At 45.9% G+C, this 17,988-nt stretch overlaps 1 long non-coding RNA gene across 1 annotated transcript; it reads right to left on the reverse strand.

The window, feature by feature from the left end:
* Window positions 1-219: 219 nt before the first annotated feature.
* On the reverse strand, window positions 220-1,188 carry LOC123039900 (uncharacterized). The gene is made up of 3 exons (XR_006418009.1): window positions 1,056-1,188; window positions 403-505; window positions 220-304 (listed from the first exon to the last, which is right to left on the reverse strand). It is a non-coding gene; the product is annotated as an uncharacterized lncRNA (long non-coding RNA).
* Between the last annotated feature and the right edge of the window lie 16,800 nt (window positions 1,189-17,988).

Raw genomic sequence — 17,988 nt, forward strand, 5'->3', positions numbered from 1 at the left:
GCCCTCCTCTCAACAGAATAAACAGACACTGTTAGCACCATGGTGGCCACACTGGAGTTCTTTCACTAGATTTTCTTAATATGCCCCATGGAAATTGTTTGTTAATTAGTTTTACAAAAATAGGAAACATTCAGAATTGATTGATGATCACCAAAAATACTATATGAATTAAAGATAATACACTTCATGCACCAATCCACCAAGAGTAACAAGTAGCAAAGGCTTACCACTGCCTTACACTGCAATAAAATCCAGTCATGAGGGCAGTTGTCAAGTACATATATGGAATCTTTTGGTTCTGCCACTACAAAAGCCCAAAGGTTCAAGAACTCGGGATGGACTCAAAATATATGCCCACAACCAAATAGTGCAACATTCCCACAAATCACAAGATGAACTTACATGTTCCAAGGCCACCCCAACCTTTGTTGATGATACCTCTCTGTCCAGTCATTTCGAGTGCTTTGACAATGGTTTCAGTCATCTTTGCTGGATCTTGAACTGGCTAGTGTATCAGGAATTTTTTTTGTAAAGAATTAGGTAAGGCATTATAGTGGCTTTTCAAAAGCACCTAGCATTAATTTTTATTAAATTTCACAGTTAGTTGAGACTATCTTTTTTAGATGTAATGTAACAATTGGCACCTAGCATTGCAAACCCCCTGTTTGAATTAGTAACAATTCCCCTAACTAACTAAGCTACAAACTATAGAGCTAAACTACCCTCTGCCTAAAGCACACGAATAACTTCTTCTATGAGATGCTGCACAGATTCCAAGTAGCAAACCAATTTCTTATAGTGGGAAAAAATGCATAAAGCCACTTTCTGCTGTAAAACATGGAAAGTTCCACTAATCCACAAAGTGTATTCACTGCCAATGACATCAGGGTAATTAAGAAAGATTCCCTTTGCAACTAAGCAACTAACCCTATCTTGCCAGGCAGTACAATAAGTTGAACACAGTAGGTCAAATAATGCACCATATCAGAATTGGAAAAATGGAACTTAAAAACGACATGCAGTAATAAATATAAGAAAGGTCAAACTGATCTTACAAGGCTACCAAAACCAACATAAATTGGCTTGTCACCAGCTTCAAGCCATTTCACAAGTTCTTCAGGAGGTACGTAATCCGAAGCAAGATCAAGGAAGCAAAATCCAACAACATCGATCTTGGGGCCCCAGTCTGCATTCAAATAGATGACAACTTCAACATTGAGCTATACAACCCATTCACAACAACAAAATACTGACTTGAGGACAAAAGCCATCTGAAAATTCAAATGCTATAGTTTTCCCAATAAACTACTCCACAAATCACAACTGCAGTTATAATCTCAACACGAATTATAGAAGCTCCTTAACTAATTAGCAGTATAAGACATGCACAAATCTAGCAAGTAGTCCTCTGTTCGTAAATATATGACGTTTTGGTAGTTCAAATTGAATTACCAAAATATCGACGTCGTTCCCAAATATATGACGTTTTGGTACTTCAATTACAATGTCGCATTTCCTGAAATTTCAATCTGCTAGCTTGCAGTAAAAAGGCAATTGAGATGCAACTGCTCAATTTGTTGTCGTACATTCGGTACTTGATCGGTTGGATCACGAAGAAGTTCGACTACATCAACCGCGTTATTGAAACACTTCCACTTATGGTCTACTAGGGTACGTGGACACACTCTTCCCTCTCATTGCTATGCATCACCTAGATAGATCTTGCGTGATCGTAGGATTTTTTTTGAAATTACCGCGTTCCCATAAGTGGCATCCGAGCCAGATCTATGCGTAGATGTTATATGCACGAGTAGAACACAAAGAGTTGTGGGCGATAATAGTCATACTGCTTACCACTAACAGCTTACTTTTATTCGGTGGTATTGTTGGATGAAGCGGCCCGGACCGACATTATATGACCGCGTTCATGAGACTGGTTCTACCGACGTGCTTTTGCACATAGGTGGCTGGCGGGTGTCTGTTTCTCCAACTTTAGTTGAATCGAGTTTGACTAGTGCCGGTCCATTGTTGAAGGTTGAAACAACACACTTGACGAAAAATCGTTGTGGTTTTGATGCGTAGTAAGAATGGTTCTTGCTAGAAGCCCATATCAGCCACGTAAAACTTGCAACAACAAAGTAGAGGACGTCTAACTTGTTTTTGCAGGGCTTGCTGTGATGCGATATGGTCAAGGAATTATGTGATATAATTTGTTGTATCAGATGATCATGTTTTCTAACAAAGTTATTGGCAACTGGCAGGAGCCATATGCTTGTCGCTTTATTGTATGCAATGCAATCATCATGTAATTGTTTTACTTTATCACTAAGCGGTAGTGATAGTCGTAGTAACAATAATTGGCGAGACGACAATGATGCTACGATGGAGATCAAGGTGTCGCGCCGGTGACAATGGAGATCATGACGATGCTTCGGTGATGGAGATCATGAGCACAAGATGATGATGGCCATATCATGTCACATATTTTGATTGCATGTGATGTTTATCTTTGATGCATCTTATTTTGCTTAGTACGTCGATAGTATTATAAGATGACCCCTTACTAAATTTCAAGGTATAAGTGTTCTCCCTGAGTATGCACCATTGCTACAGTTCATCATACCGAGACACCATGTGATGATCGGGTGTGATAAGCTCTACATTCACATACAACGGGTGCAAGCCAGTTTTGCACACGCAGAATACTCGAGTTAAACTTGATGAGTCTAGCATATGCAGATATGGCCTCGGAAAACTGAGACCGGAAGGTTGAACGTGAATCATATAATAGATATGATCAACATAGTGATGTTCACCATTGAAAACTACTCCATCTCACGTGATGATCGGACATGGTTTAGTTGATTTGGATCACGTGATCATTTAGATGACTAGAGGGATGTCTATCTAAGTGGGAGTTCTTAAGTAATATGATTAATTTAACTTTAATTTATCATGAACTTAGTCCTGATAGTTATTTTGCATGTCTATGTTATTTTAGACCAATGGCCCATGCTACCGTTCCTTTAAATTTTAATGCGTTCCTAGAGAAAGCTAAGTTGAATGATGATGGCAGCAACTACACGGACTGGGTCCGTAACTTGAGGATTATCCACATTGCTGCACAGAAGAATTACATCCTGGAAGCACCGTTCGGTGTACCACCCGCGCCAGCAACTGCAGACATTGTGAATGCCTGGCAGACGCGTGTTGATGACTACTCGGTAGTTCAGTGTGCCATGCTCTACGTCTTAGGATCAGGACTTCAAAGACGTTTTTAATGTCAAGGAGCATATGAGATGTTCCAAGAGTTGAAGTTAATATTTCAAGAAAATGCCTGAGTTGAGAGATATGAAGCCTCCAACAAGTTCTATTGCTGGAAAATGGAGGAGAATAGTTCTGTTAGTGAACACATACTCAGAATTTCTGGGTACCATAATCACTTGACTCAGCTGGAAGTTAATCTTCCTGATGACAGTGTCATTGACAGAGTTCTTCAATCACTGCCACCAAACTATAAAGGCTTCGTGATGAACTATAATATGCAAGGGATGAACAAGACTATCCCCGAGCTCTTCGCAATGCTAAAAGCTGCGGAGGTAGAAATCAAGAAGGAGCATCAAGTGTTGATGGTCAACAATACCACTAGTTTCAAGAAAAAGGGCAAAGGGAAGAAGGGGAACTTCAAGAAGAATGGCAAGAAAGTTGTTGCTCAGGAGAAGAAATCCAAGTCTGGACCTAAGCCTGAAACTGAGTGCTTCTACTGCAAAGGGACTGGTCACTAGAAGCGGAACTGCCCCATGTATTTGGCGGATAAGAAGGATGGAAAAATGAAAGGTATAGTTGATATACATGTTATTGATTTGTACCTTACTAATGCTCATAGTAGCGCCTGGGTATTTGATACTGGTTTGGTTGCTCATATTTGCAACTGAAAACAGACGCTACAGATTAACACTAGTAGAAAAGAGGGCTTTGGTTCAGGTCGGGTCAGCCCATTAGTCCCGGTACAGTCCAGAACCGGGACCCATGGGGGCATTGGTCCCGGTTCGTGAGCCCAGGGGGCCGGCCGGGCCACGTGGGCCATTGGTCCCCGTTCGTCTGGACCTTTTGGTCCCGGTTGGTGGGACGAACCGGGACCAATGGGCCTGGCTCCTGGCCCACCACCATTGGTCCCGGTTGGTGGCTTGAACCGGGACAACAGGCTGCCCTTTTGTCCCGGTTCGTGCCACGAACCGGGACCATTGAGGTGCCTATATATACCCCTCGCCCACGAGCAGAGCACTCCATTGCTCTGTTTTTCTCTGGCCGGGGAGGGAGGGCTTTGTGGTGCTCTAGCTCACCTCCTATGCACATGAGGTGTTCGATGAAATGCCTGAGCCACTCTAGTTAAGCTTTCTCCTCTCGAAGCATGACCTCCGAACTCTATTTTTCCCGAGATTTGTCTAGCTTTATATTAGCGGCCCATCACGCCCCGTCCCCGTCTTCACTGTCATCGATCGCCTGCGCCGATCTCGTTGCCGGCACCACCGTGGTGAGCCTCTTGTTCTTATCTTCTTTCTGAAAGAAAAAAAAAATTCTTGCTTTAGATAGATACTCGTCTAATTTTCTTACTATTTTATTGCTTGTTATTATATAGTGCGATGGTTTTGGTATTCGCCCCGTCGGCCCTCGTCCTGTCTATGATTCAGATGTGGTATATATTATCTTTATAACTATTGCTTCATTTATTGTTTATGAAAATTATGCCGACCAACGTGACATATATTTTATTTATCTAGGAGGTATGTGAATCAGAAATTCCAACCGACCCTATTGTCGAGAGGTTAAATTTAGTTGAAGAAGAAATCAATTTCTTGAAGGAGAAAATAAAAAAATTGAGGAGGAGAAGATCATATTGGAGTTGCATGTTGCGGATGTCATCGATGATCACAAGATCTAGATGGATGCAATGCGCTTGAAGATTAGAAAGATTAGAAAATATGCCATTCATGCCGAGGCTTGGTATCATTATGCCGTTGGATCAACTGTTACCTTGGTTGCGATTATGATCGCATTTGTTTTTGCATTGAAATGTTTTACATAGTTTGAGTGTATGGTTTAATTAATTTAGATGCTCAGGAGAGCTTTATGTTGTTAGATGAGAACTATGTATGTACTTTGGTTTTAATGTGATGGTGAACTTCTATTAATTTTGTCACTTAATTATCTATTCATGATGTTCTGCAATGGTTTTTGACACACTTAATTATATATAATGCACGCAGATGAACCGGCAATGGATGTACGGTGACAGACACACCTCCGAGTACATTAAGGGCGTGCATGATTTTCTCGAAGTGGCTGAGGCAAACAAGCAGAATGGTTTTATGTGTTGTCCATGCCCTAAATGTGGGAATACGAAGTCTTACTCTGACCGGAAAATCCTTTACAACCACCTGCTTTACAAAGGTTTCATGCCACACTATAATGTTTGGACGAGGCACGGAGAAATAGGGGTTATCATGGAAGACGGCGAAGAAGAAGAGGACGATGACAACTATGTGCCCCCTGAATACGGTGATGCTGCAACGAGGGAAGCTGTTGAAGATCAAGAGGAACCAGATGATGTGCCCAATGATGCTGCAACGGGGGAAGCTGCTGAACATCAAGAGGAACCAGACGATGTGCCCGATGATTATGATCTCCGTCGGGTCATTGTCGATGCAAGGACGCAATGCGAAAGTCAAAAGGAGAAGCTCAAGTTCGATCGCATGTTAGAGGATCACAACACTACTAGGAAAAGGTCTACTAATGGCGCACCGATTTTGCCTACTAATGGCGCACTACCGGTGCGCCATTAGTACCACACCACTAGTATTTTTTACTAATGGCGCACCACTAGTGCACCATTAGTATCTGGTATACTAATGGCGCACCAAGCAGTGCACCATTAGTATGTAAGACCATGCGCCAGTGCACCATTAGTATGTAAGACCATGCGCCATTAGTGTGCCTCCCGGGGGGCCATACGTAACCATGTGCTTTGTCATACTAATGGCGCACTCTGTGGTGATGCGCCATTAGTATCCTTTGGCATACTAATGGCGCACCTGGAGGTGATGCGCCATTAGTATAATTATTTGTTTTTTTTACTTTTCTGATTTTTGCACAGGTTACAAAATATATTATTGGACAAAATATAGACAGCAGGACACAGCAACAGCAGATTCATCGAATACAATAGAAGATTAGTCTCCGAATACAATTCATCATATTAGTCTCCGAATTCAAAATACCGAACAAATATAAAACATTACAAGTCTCAAGACCGCGAGTATCGAGTTTGTCTTCACATTACAAGTCGATATCGATCATCTAAACTACCATCGCATAGAAGAGAGATGCGGTCATCACGATGAGCATCATCGCGATCAAACTGGTCTTCACCCGGTTCCTCCAACGCTCCCTCCTCTCTCCCACTAGATAGCGGGCGTATCTAGATTCGGCCTCTGCCCTAGTGGTGTACCCTTTGTAACTGTTACCGCTGAAACGGTGAACCTGTCTCCGACACTCCTCCCAGTCGTCGTAGACTCCGGGAACCTTACCCTTGTACACGACATACGACGGCATCTCTATGCACAAGCCAAAAAACAGACAATACACAAGCAATATGTAAGTATGCAACAAAAGGATCGGAAGAGAAAAGAAAGACATTAATAGCACGATTCATGATCCTACTAATAAATAGCATCGATTACATCTAAGTTGAATGACTGTCCAAACCAAAGAGACATACGAATTCATTAAAGTTTAATTACAACATGAGCCAATCAATGTTTCAGAACTACACATCACTATTTTCGACTCGACTCATCGGACAGGAGCGTAGATGAAGCCGTCGTCTGTCGTGATGGTCATGAAATCGCGGTCGTTGTCACCCTGCATTTGTAGCATTCCATCTATCTCACTGTTGGACGGTTGATATCTAAGGAAGAACTGCCCCGAGGTATGAAGGACATCTTGATGGATGATGTCCGCAAACTCCGACTGGATGCGAAAGAATTCTTGTCTGAGGTCCGCGTCCTGGATTGCCGACAACCTCGCGGCCCAATCTTTGAGATTATCTGGTAGCAGAAGGTGATGATGGTCCCTTACGATCGCCCGCATGTGATGGAGGGCGTAGTAGGCATCCTTCTGACCGCCAGGCGGCTGCTTGACGCAGCAGAACTTCATATTGTGTGAGAAGGTGTGCTTGCCGTACTTACGAACTGCCCTGGTGAAGGTGCCTCCAGATTTGGCCTAGCCGGGGAGAACATCATCAAAAACTTTCTTGACATTTGTGTAGTCTATCTTGGAGTTACGGTTCGGGTCGAAATACGTGGCCATGGAATATTTCAGGCTTAAGAGGATGAGTGTGCAATGTGTGTCACTGCACAGAATACAGAATGTTAGAAAAAAAAGAACGGTCGAAATCTAAGAAATCATATGTTACGGGGCGGTTAAGGGATGACTTACTCAGGAAAGTAAGCCACAAGGAAGTTATCCTTATCTGGGTTTGCCAGAATGACGCCTTCGAGGTGTGAACTCGCAACTTGGCGGTCCCCAGCACCGCTCAAGTGCTTGGCACGCATGTAGAAGGAGTCGACTATCACGATGTCCGGGGTCTTGGCTCTAATGATATGCATCTCCATACTCAGCGAAAAAAGCCGAACGAAGGTGTAGTGTAGCGGATGAATGTTAAACATAGCAAAGATGTCATCAAACCACAGGACGATCATACCCCCGATGTCGCCATCCACAAAACCCTTGCCCTCTGGCACCTTGGCCACGAAAACTGGGTATGCCACATCATTCTCTCTGAGATGCTGCTTCTCCAAAGAAAGAACACTGTCGTGCAGACTCCGCATAGCACCGGTTGCAGCATTGAGCATATTTGGCGGTAGCATCGCCCTACCCGCCACATGCACCCTCCTCGAAATATCCTTAGGTGAAGGTGGCCCGTCCTGAGCACGGATCGAACTCGGTGCCGACTGGCTCGCATCGGCGCCCTTGTTAGTATTTCGTTTCCGTCCCTTCTTGATCTCCTGTAATGGGACCGAGTTTTGCTCACAGACCGCCTTCTTGAGCGTGTTGGGGCTGATAATATTTCGCACCTCAGCTATCTGAGGCTCGGTGAAGGCGGGAGCTGGAGGCGTCTCCTGAGAACTGAACACCAGACGGCGCCTGTTGCAATTGGATTTCTTCGCCGTACCAGCTAGATCGCGGTCGTCTTGGTTGGGTTCTTGAGAAAGAGGCCCGCAGAACTCGTCAGCATACCCATGTTCGGCAAAGTACTTATCGACTTTGGTAAATGTACCGTCGTCGTTGTTGTCGTCGTCCGGATCCTGTGCCATAGGGATGTCCGGATCCTGTGCCATAGGGATGTCCAGCATAGGGATGTCCGGCAGGTCCGGTAGCGTTGCGGTGTTCTTGCCATGGCATGGCGCCGGCACGACTGGCGGTCTTGTCTATGGGGTGGTGTCCCCCGCCCCCAAACGAATCTGGCTCTTTGGCCAAAGCATGGGCCAGTTTACGCATTAGCTAAGGGTCATCTCATCTTCTTTGTCGGCCCCAGCGGGTTGAATCGGAGGTAACAGCTCGTCGCAACCTAGCAGCACCCGAACCACTTCAATCCTATACACTGTGGGTGGCATCGGATTACCGTGGAACATGGGGTTGCCCGTTTAAACGATTCTGCCCTTGGCGACATCGACCAACTCGCCGCCCATGAAGTGCAGAAGAGTGCAAGGAACGTCGGCGGCGCCCTGCGAAAACATCTAGGGCGTCAGGGATGCCCAGTCAAAGGCAAGGAGATGAAGTCATTGGCCGAGAGGCTTAGTTACCGTGACGCCGTCGAGCTAGGCTAATGTCGAGGCACCGCCAGCGTGCAACTGACGGAGGGGGCGCTTGCTGGCGAGGTGCCGGCCGGCGTACAACCGGGTGCATTAAGCTCCAATGCCCGTGCCGGCGCCGGAGACACGAATACCTCCTCCGTCGGAGACACCAATGGCGCCGCCGAAGACACCAATGGCGCTGCCTGCGCGCTGTGCGAGTTGCTGGCCGTGAAGCTGGGAACCGAGGGAGGCCCCTGTTGGCCGCCCGCAATCCACGTCGTCAGCCCATGAATCAACGTAGTCACCATTGCGTTGAGCTTTGTTCCCAGTTGTTGTTCCACTTGCTCTTGGACAAGCTCCGGAATCCGCGCCACTTGTGCCTTGAGTGCTTCAACCTCGCACGTCTGGCTTTCTGAGCTGGTCTTTTTCTCCTTCCGCCCACCAGCGGTATAGTATGACGACCATTTTGTCGACAAGCCTTTGCCGGCCACACGACCAGCTGACGTCGGCTTACTGAGCTTATCCTTGTTTTTCATTACGTTCAACGCCCTATTTAAAGGGGTGTCGAAAGGGGAGCTCTGAGACGACCCCGCGCTACTGCTTTCAGTTTCCTGCGGAAGGAACGTGAACCATTTAGAAATATTGGGGATTAATTAGAGTGCAACCATATGGAGCTAATTTCACGGGGGTGTATTCCTTACCAGAACAAGCTCAAGCGCCCTGGTCTTCGGATCCGTGGTAAGCTCCTTTGTTATCGGGTCCTCCTTGTACCGGGCCCTGACAAAGTTCCTGGTCTGCTTGTTACCGCTGTATTTCTCGAAGCGGGGCGGTAGGCCTTTCTCGGCACGCTTCGCGTCCTCCTTGTCCCATATAGGCTCCGCCACTCTGTAACTGCCGGGACCGAGTTTGTGTTCCCCTAAGTTCAACTCCCGCATTTCTTTCCCCCACTGACTTGATTCGGAGGTTGCGCTGCTCTCGCACTTGATCTTGAACTCCTTGTAGTCATCTTCGCTGATCGAAGGATATTTCGCCTTGATCTTCTCATAACTATTACCTTTATCAATCATTCTCTTCACCGCGCTTCTCCAAGTAGACAGGGCCGTGCTCATCCTCGTGAGGGCGGCACTGTTCACTTTATTCCCTGAGAGGCGTGTGTTTTCAAAATCGGCGGGGAACTTGTATCGTTCGTGCAGCTTCATGAAGAGGAGGTTGCGCAAATTCCCTCGGTCCTTATGCCTAAGGTTCTCGGTGTTGATCGAGACGGTGCTCCGGAGAATGCACCCGAGCTGAAGCGAGTACCCCTTGACTATATGTTTGGGCTCCATTGGATGCCCGTCGGAGTCCACTTGAGTAAATTCCTCCTTGAGGGTGCGGAGCGCATTCGGACGCCGGTCCTTCCTTTGCTTCTTCGGTTGGCTGCCATCTATGTGTGCGCCGCCATCATCAGTGGTGGCATCCTTGGCGGCACCATCAGTGGTGTGATCCCCGATGCCAATAGGGGTTGTGTAGTCAGGATCGGTGTCTTCCGTGGCGTCCTCATAGCGGTGAAGTTGTTCCTCCATCTCCTAGGACAGCTCCCAGAATTGCTTGCCGCCCAAACCGCCGGCCTCATCATTGTTGGCCATGTTTTGCTCTAAATAGGAAAACAGTTTGGTCAAAAAGTTGGTTATTGTCAAGGAACAAGATCATGGTCTCATCATTTAGGGTTTGTCGACACCGAGGCATCCTAAAAGCTAAGCTTTTATCATTTAGGGTTTGTCGACGCCGAGGCACCCTAAAAGACTAAGCATACATCATTTAGATTCTCATCGACACCGAGGCACCCTAAAAGCCAAGGTTTCATCATTTAGGGTTTGTCGACGCCGAGGCACCCTAAATGCTAAGTTAAGTTTTCATCATTTAGGGTTTATCGATGCCGAGGCACCCTAGGTTGGGCCTAATCACTTGGCACTAATCACTTGGCTCTATTGCCACATATCTTGGGTTTATCATCTAGGGTTTATCGATGCTGAGGAGAATTCTAAGTTGGGCCTAATCACTTGGCTCTATTGCCACCTATGGTTTAATGCAGCAAGAATAAAGGGGCAGTTGATCCTACTTAATTAAGTACTAAGATACCCCGGCCCATGCATTAGTAGCAAGTACCCCTTATGTCCGTTTTTTAGCAAAGTCATGCTAAAATTCACGGAAAATTTTAGCATGACCTTTGGTGAAAATAGGACATATGGAGTACTCGAATTTGCCGGAACGGAAGTTAATCGACATTCCGGCAAACTCTAGGGCCTCTCGGGGTACCTGCAAAATCATCACGACATGAAGGGCCTCACAAGGGCCTCAAGCAGCAGCGGCGTCTCCCAGGACCCCATTTTTTTGCTAAATATCTTTGAGCAACAATCAGAGCAGAAAATTCAGCATATTTCTATACAACATCACTGTAAAGATGAAGAACAGTTCTACAGCAGCCCATTTATATACAATAGCATCTTTGGTCATACCAATTTCTGAAACAATTCAAATCTGAACTGTATCTTGCGTAGGCACCACTACTGCAAGTGCCATACTACTGCAAGTGCCATACTACTGCAAGTGCTATACTACTGTAGGAAAGGAGGATCATCATACACATATATAGGAAAGGAGGCCCATTCCTATTTTAGGAAGCCAACAGATGTACACATAAGATAAAAATGTAGTGCTGAAAGTTTAATGCTTACAAAAGACTTACTGAAATAGTGAAAAATATGGAGTCACCAAGCTGGCTAAGAAACTCCCAAGGTCCACTAGCAAATCCAAGATATAATCCTGTTACACACATCATAACAATTTAAGATAATTAGGATAAGGATAGTAGGAAATGAAAAAGAAAGAGCTCAAAAAACAATCACAACAGAAAAATAATAAAAACCTAGTCCTAGAAGAAAATAAATCCTAAAAGAAAAGAAATCCTAAAATCTAGAGCAAGTCCTCGCAGTAGTAGTCCAACTAGATGGCCACCACTACTACTCCTATCACTAGAGTAATTTAGGTACACCCAACAGACCTTAAACTACTACTTCATCAATGATGACTCACATGGTACAAAAGAAGTTGAGTGGACCAAGTTACAAATCCAACAAGATTCTAGGATGTGAACCAAATGATTTGCCAATAAAAGGTAACAATGATATTGCAGGAATAGAGCTTCCTAAAATAGGAATGATAATCTACTGTCAATAACCATTGAATAAAATAGATTTACCAACAAAATCTAAAAGGACACCTGCCTATCAGATTCAAACAGTTTATCATTTTTCTAAAGCCATAAGCACAATAATCATGAACAGAACTACACTACTTCAGACAAATAACCAATTAAGCGCCAAAAAAAGCAAATAAACACTAATCAGCAGGCACTCTCCTGCTACAGCTAACCAAAATCTGCTAGCTGATTCTTAAATCAGACAGTTTGAGCACTACAATTCTCACAAGATCTGCAATAGGTCAGGTAAAGACAGTTTGAGCACTACAATTCTCACAAGATCTACAATAGGTCAGGTAAAGACAGTGATGACAAAGTTGTAACTACTTGAACAATCAGTGGACAAGATATTCACAACATAAGGGTTGTGCACCTCAAATATATAAATCACATGGTATACAAATAATTACTTGGAGAAAGATGTTCACTGTAGTTTACTGAACATGTTAGGCATTTGTCATGTCATAATCTTTGCCATTTTACAATTAAATTTCTAAGGTGGAGCTATTGATAAATTGAACTGTTAAGCACTTGTCATGTCATAATCTTGGAGAAGGAAGAAGCAGTACATAGGAGATTCAGAACAATAGCTAGGTAGATAGTCACAGTACACAAATTCATGCTTGTGTGTAAAAGTTCACTGGTAATCTCATTGTGCTGCTGTAAACAAAGATTGCAAGAAGATCTCAATCTTACTAATTGTTGTTGCATGAGTATTATTGAGATCTTACTGATTGTTGTTGAGAAAACCTACGCCTATCTAAATTGAAAATACACATCTTCAATACTCTAATTATACAAACTGGAAATTATGACAGTACATGCAGATCTCAGTTTCAAACTGAGATAATTTACAAGAAGGTCTAGAAAAATGCACTTGTTTGTGTGGACTAATTTTGAAGCAGTTTGCAGAGTACTGTCAAAATTCAGAATGGTGACTGAATTTAATTGATTTTTTCAATAAAGTTCATATGGAAAGGTAATAAATCAGTTTTGATTCTATTGACAGGAGTACATTGAACTCTGTCAATACAATTAGACATGAATAAGAACTCTGTCTAAACATTCAGTCTATACTTCAAGATTAAACTGTCTAAATATTTAGTATGCTATTGACAGGACTAGTAAACATTCAGTCTAAATATGAACTCTGCCAATAGATTCAGTTGACAGTACACTGCAAGATTCAGTATAATTATCAGAAATCTGTAATCTTGATCAAATACAATGGCTTGGACCTGCAATTCACCATCAAATCGGATCCAGATGGGGAAGGGGAGGGGCACCTTTGACGAGCTCGATCGCCTCCCAGATGCAAGGGCGTGCCGCAAGAAGCAGCAGCAGCGGCACGACGGGGCAGCGGCTGCGAGCTCCTGCTCCTAACCCTAGGTCGCCGCCCCGTGGGGGCATGGGGATGAGCGGGGGAGAGAGGGAGGGAGGGACAGAGACTAACCGTCGTTGATGAGCAGCAGCCGTGCGGGGAGGCTCGCGCCGCCGTTGAGGACCGCGTCCGATTAGGCTTGCCGCTGTCGAGGGGCAGCCCCGACGAGAGAGATTTGGTGGTGGCGGGGAGGTCGCGGGCTCGAGGGGGAGGAAGGGGAGAGGGAGGCGGCGGGGGCGCGTGGGCGGCTGCGGCGCAGTGGGTCGGGGCAGCGGCGGCGGCGGCACGGTGGAGGGAGGGACGAGAGAAGGAGCGGCGCGGTGGATCGAGGGAGAGGGAACTGGCGAGGGAGAGGGAAGGGGGGATCGGGCGAAGGGATATCTAGCTAGACACTATAGCAATGGCGCACCACCCTCTGGTGCGCCATTAGTAGTTTTTTTTTCTTATAGCAATGGCGCACCCTCCTCTGGTGCGCCATTAGTAATTTTTTTTCATTATTTCTTGTTGCATCTAATAATTTGTTTTTTATCAAATTTGTTATTTTCATGAGGACTAGAACAGAAGATATCATCAAATATCATCAATTTTTTTTAAATATCATTAATTTTTTTTAATTGAAAATATCAACAAATTTGTTATTTGAAAATATCATCAAATTTCTTATTTGAAAATATCATCAAATTTGTTATTTAAAAATATCATCAAAAAGTGGGGGAGGGTGCGGGGTGTGAGCGGCGGCGGTGGAGCGGGGGAGGGTGAGGGGGGTCGTCGTCGGCGGTGGAGCGGGGGAGGGTGCGGGGGGTGCTCGGCGGCGAGGGGGATTTAGCGAGGGGGATCGGATAGCTATCGAGAGGGAGGGGGATCGAGATCGAGTGTCCTCATGAATATTCAATATTTTTTCATATTGAATATGAAAAAATATCATCAAATTTGAAAAAATATTCATGAATTCAAAAAGTGCCCATGAAATTTAAAAATATTCATGATATCAAAAAGTGCCCGAGAAATGAAGACTACGATTTAAATACAATCGATCTTAGCTAGCTATCTGTTCACAATCTTCTTGCCCTTCTTTTTCGCAATTGGAGTTCTTCTGTGGAATGGACGTCCTTTAGGTAGGGTGGTCCTGCTTCTTCTTGTGGTGTGTGTTGCTACTTCATCGTTGTCGTCATGTTCGATCTTCGGGTCGCCATATTGTCAAAGTCTTGCTCATTGGCTACTCCATCCATTCCGATGATCTTCCTTTTGCCTCTCCTCACGACAACACGACTGGGCTTTGGTGGGTCGGTAATGAAGAAGCATTGGTCCACTTGGGAAGCCAGTACCCATGGCTCATTTTTCGCGGTGACGTTTGCGCCCGCGGTCTTGGATTTGGCTTCGGGTATAACCATGGTGGTGAAATACCGGCCTTCTTTTAGGACGCTCTTGGCCCATCTGAAACGGAACATCGGGACCTTCTCTCCAGCGTAGCTCAGCTCCCAGATCTCCTCAATCCTTCCGTAGTATTTGTCCTTGTCGTTGCCGGTGTAGGATTCCATCGTTACCCTGGAGTTCTGATAACCATTGCTCTTCATGTCCTTGTTCTCGGTGTAGAATGTGTAGCCGTTGATATCGTACGCCTCATAGGTCATCAGGTTGTGCTCGGCGCCCTGTGACAAGGCGAATATGAGTTGTTCTTCCACGGAAGAATCCTCATGTAAAGGGTACGACAGAAGCTTCTGCTTGAACCAACGCGTGAAACATGAGTTGTGCTCTTTGATTATATCTCCGTCCGTCCTCTGTTGGCCTCGGTCATTGTACGTCTTCTCAATAAAGGTTTTGTGCTCTACCACCCAAGGATCGACCACGTCTATGTGTTGTAGCGCGACTAGGTTTGCTCTTTCAAAGTCGGCGAGTCGACCCTCGAAGTCGACATGCATTTTGCGGCGACCCTCACGGTGACCCCATCCAGCGAGCCTACCGAGGTGCCTGTTGACGGGCAGACCAACGGGGTTCTCGATGACTAGATAATTCGTGCAGTAGGAGATGCACTCTTCGGTCAGAAAGCCCCTGGCTATACTCCCTCTAGACGTGACATGTTGCGAACGTATCCTTTGATGACACCATTCATCCTTTCGAATGGCATCATGCTGTGCAGGAACGTCGGCCCGAGTTGGATGATATCCTCCACGATATGGACCAGCAGATGCACCATAACATCGAAGAATGTGGGCGGGAAGTACATCTCAAGCTCGCATAGTATCACCACGATCTCTTCCTGTAGCCTTCTAAGTTACCTCACGCCAATCGACTTCTGAGAGATGACGTCGAAAAAGTTGCATAGGCCAAATAGCATTTCACGGACGTGCGCGTCCATGATCCCACATATTGCAACTGGAAGTATCTGCGTCATCAGCACGTGACAGTCGCGAGACTTCATCCCGCTAAACTTCTGCTTCGCTGGGTCTAGGTATCTGCTTATCTTCCCCGCGTAACCATAAGGAAGTTTTACTCCTACGAGGCAGGTGAAAAACTACTCGATCTCCTCCTGACCTAGAGTGAAGCACGCGGGAGGGTAGTCATTTCCGGTCTTCTTGGCCTTTTTGCCTTTGCGACGACTTTCCGTGTCCTGCTTCGCCTCATCATCATCATCATCATCATCATCATCATCATCATTAGCGTGAAGCTCCTGTCTGATGCCCATTGATTTCAAGTCTGCCCTTGCTTCCGGCCCATCTTTGGTCCTCTCTGGCATGTTGAGAAGGGTACCAAGCAGACTTGCACACATTCTTCGTGATATGCATGACATCAAGGCTGTGAGGCACACGGTGGATCTTCCAGTACGGCAAGTCCCAGAAAACAGACCTCGTTTTCCATACCTTTAGCAGCGGCTCTGACGCCTTTCGCTTCTTTCCCGGCTCTGGTGCCTTTTTCTTCTTTCCCGACAGTGGGCAGTCTTTCCAATTTTTCAACAGCTCGTCTATTTCCTCGCCGCTCCTCCTACACGGGCGTTTTCGGGGTTCGGTTTCACCATCGAACAGATCCTTGCGTTTCCTCCACGGGTCATCGTCGTGAAGCCACCTTCGATATCCCATGAACACAGTTTTTGAAGACCTAGGATCTTTATCTAGCTGGCGATATGTTGTGTCATCCATGCACCTTACGCATCCAGAAAATCTATGGACTACCTGCCCCGCGAGATATCCGTAACCGAGATAGTCGTGCACCGTTGTGAGCAGTGTGGCTCTCATAGGGAAATATTCTTTCTCTGCGGGGTCCCACGTATTGGCTGGCATTTTCCACAACATGTCTAGCTCCTCCTTCAGCAGCCCCAGATACAGATTGGTGTCGTTCCCTGGTTGTTTCGGCCCTTCAATTAGCATACTCATGTGAATGTACGTCCTCTTCATGCACAACCAGGGGGGAAGGTTGTACATCCACACAAACACAGGCCAGGTGCTATGTGTGCTTCTCTGGCTGCCAAACGGATTGACTCCATCAGTGATCGCGCCCAGCATGATGTTCCTTGGATCCTTCCAAAATTCTGGGTATTCGAAGTTCAACGCTTGCCACTCGCTCGCATTCGTAGGGTGACTCAGCATCTTGTCTTTTTTATTTATCTCCGGATTATTTCCGTCATCTTCCCGCTTCTTCTCCTCCCTATCCGCGTGCCAACGCAGGAGCTTTTCTACCTTAGGGTCCGCGAAATACCGCTGCAGACGAGGAGTGATCGGAAAGTACCACACCGATTTTCGAGGAGCTTTCTTCCTCTTCTTGTATCGAGTGACGCCGCACACCGGACATATGGTAGACTCCGCGTGCTCGTCCCGATAAATGATGCAATTGTTCATGCACACATGGTATTTCACGTGCGGTAAATCCAGAGGACACATGATTTTCTTCGCCTCCTCAAAACTGGTCGGGCACTTGTTCCCCTTGGGAAGACGTTCATGCCAGAATGACATGTTCTCGTCGAAGCATGCGTCGGTCATTTTGCGTTTTACCTTCATCTCCAGAGCCATGAGCGTTACTTTCAGGCGGGTATCCTCGGGCCTGCATCCTTCATACAATGGAGTAACCGCGTCTATCTCCAGTTGATCCAGCTTGGCTTTCTCTCAAGCGGCAGCTCTTGTGTTATCCGTCTGCTTGAGAAGAAACTCTTGAATATGAGGGTCCTGCACCCAGCCTCCATCGTCGTCTGCTCCGGCATCTTCATCTTCATGATCATGCCCTTCGTCTTGATCTTCCTCATCATCATGTACGACATCTTCTACATGATGATTGTGTACAGCATCATCGTCGTGATCATGTCCTGGAGATTCTTCGTCTTCTCGCCCACCCTCGCCGTGGTGGTTGCCTTGTTGCCCTTCCTCAATTCTTGCCCAGCCCCCATGGACGACTTCATAGTCATCTTCATCACCTTGCCATTGATAGCCATCCATGAAACCACGCAAGAGCAGGTGGTCCCGCACCTGCCCGGAATCCGGGTCCGCAATAAGGCTCTTCAGCTTGCATCTTCGACACGGACATCTTAT

The sequence above is a fragment of the Triticum aestivum genome, chromosome 2B (assembly GCF_018294505.1).
Source record: "Triticum aestivum cultivar Chinese Spring chromosome 2B, IWGSC CS RefSeq v2.1, whole genome shotgun sequence".
NCBI classification, from domain to species: domain Eukaryota; kingdom Viridiplantae; phylum Streptophyta; class Magnoliopsida; order Poales; family Poaceae; genus Triticum; species Triticum aestivum.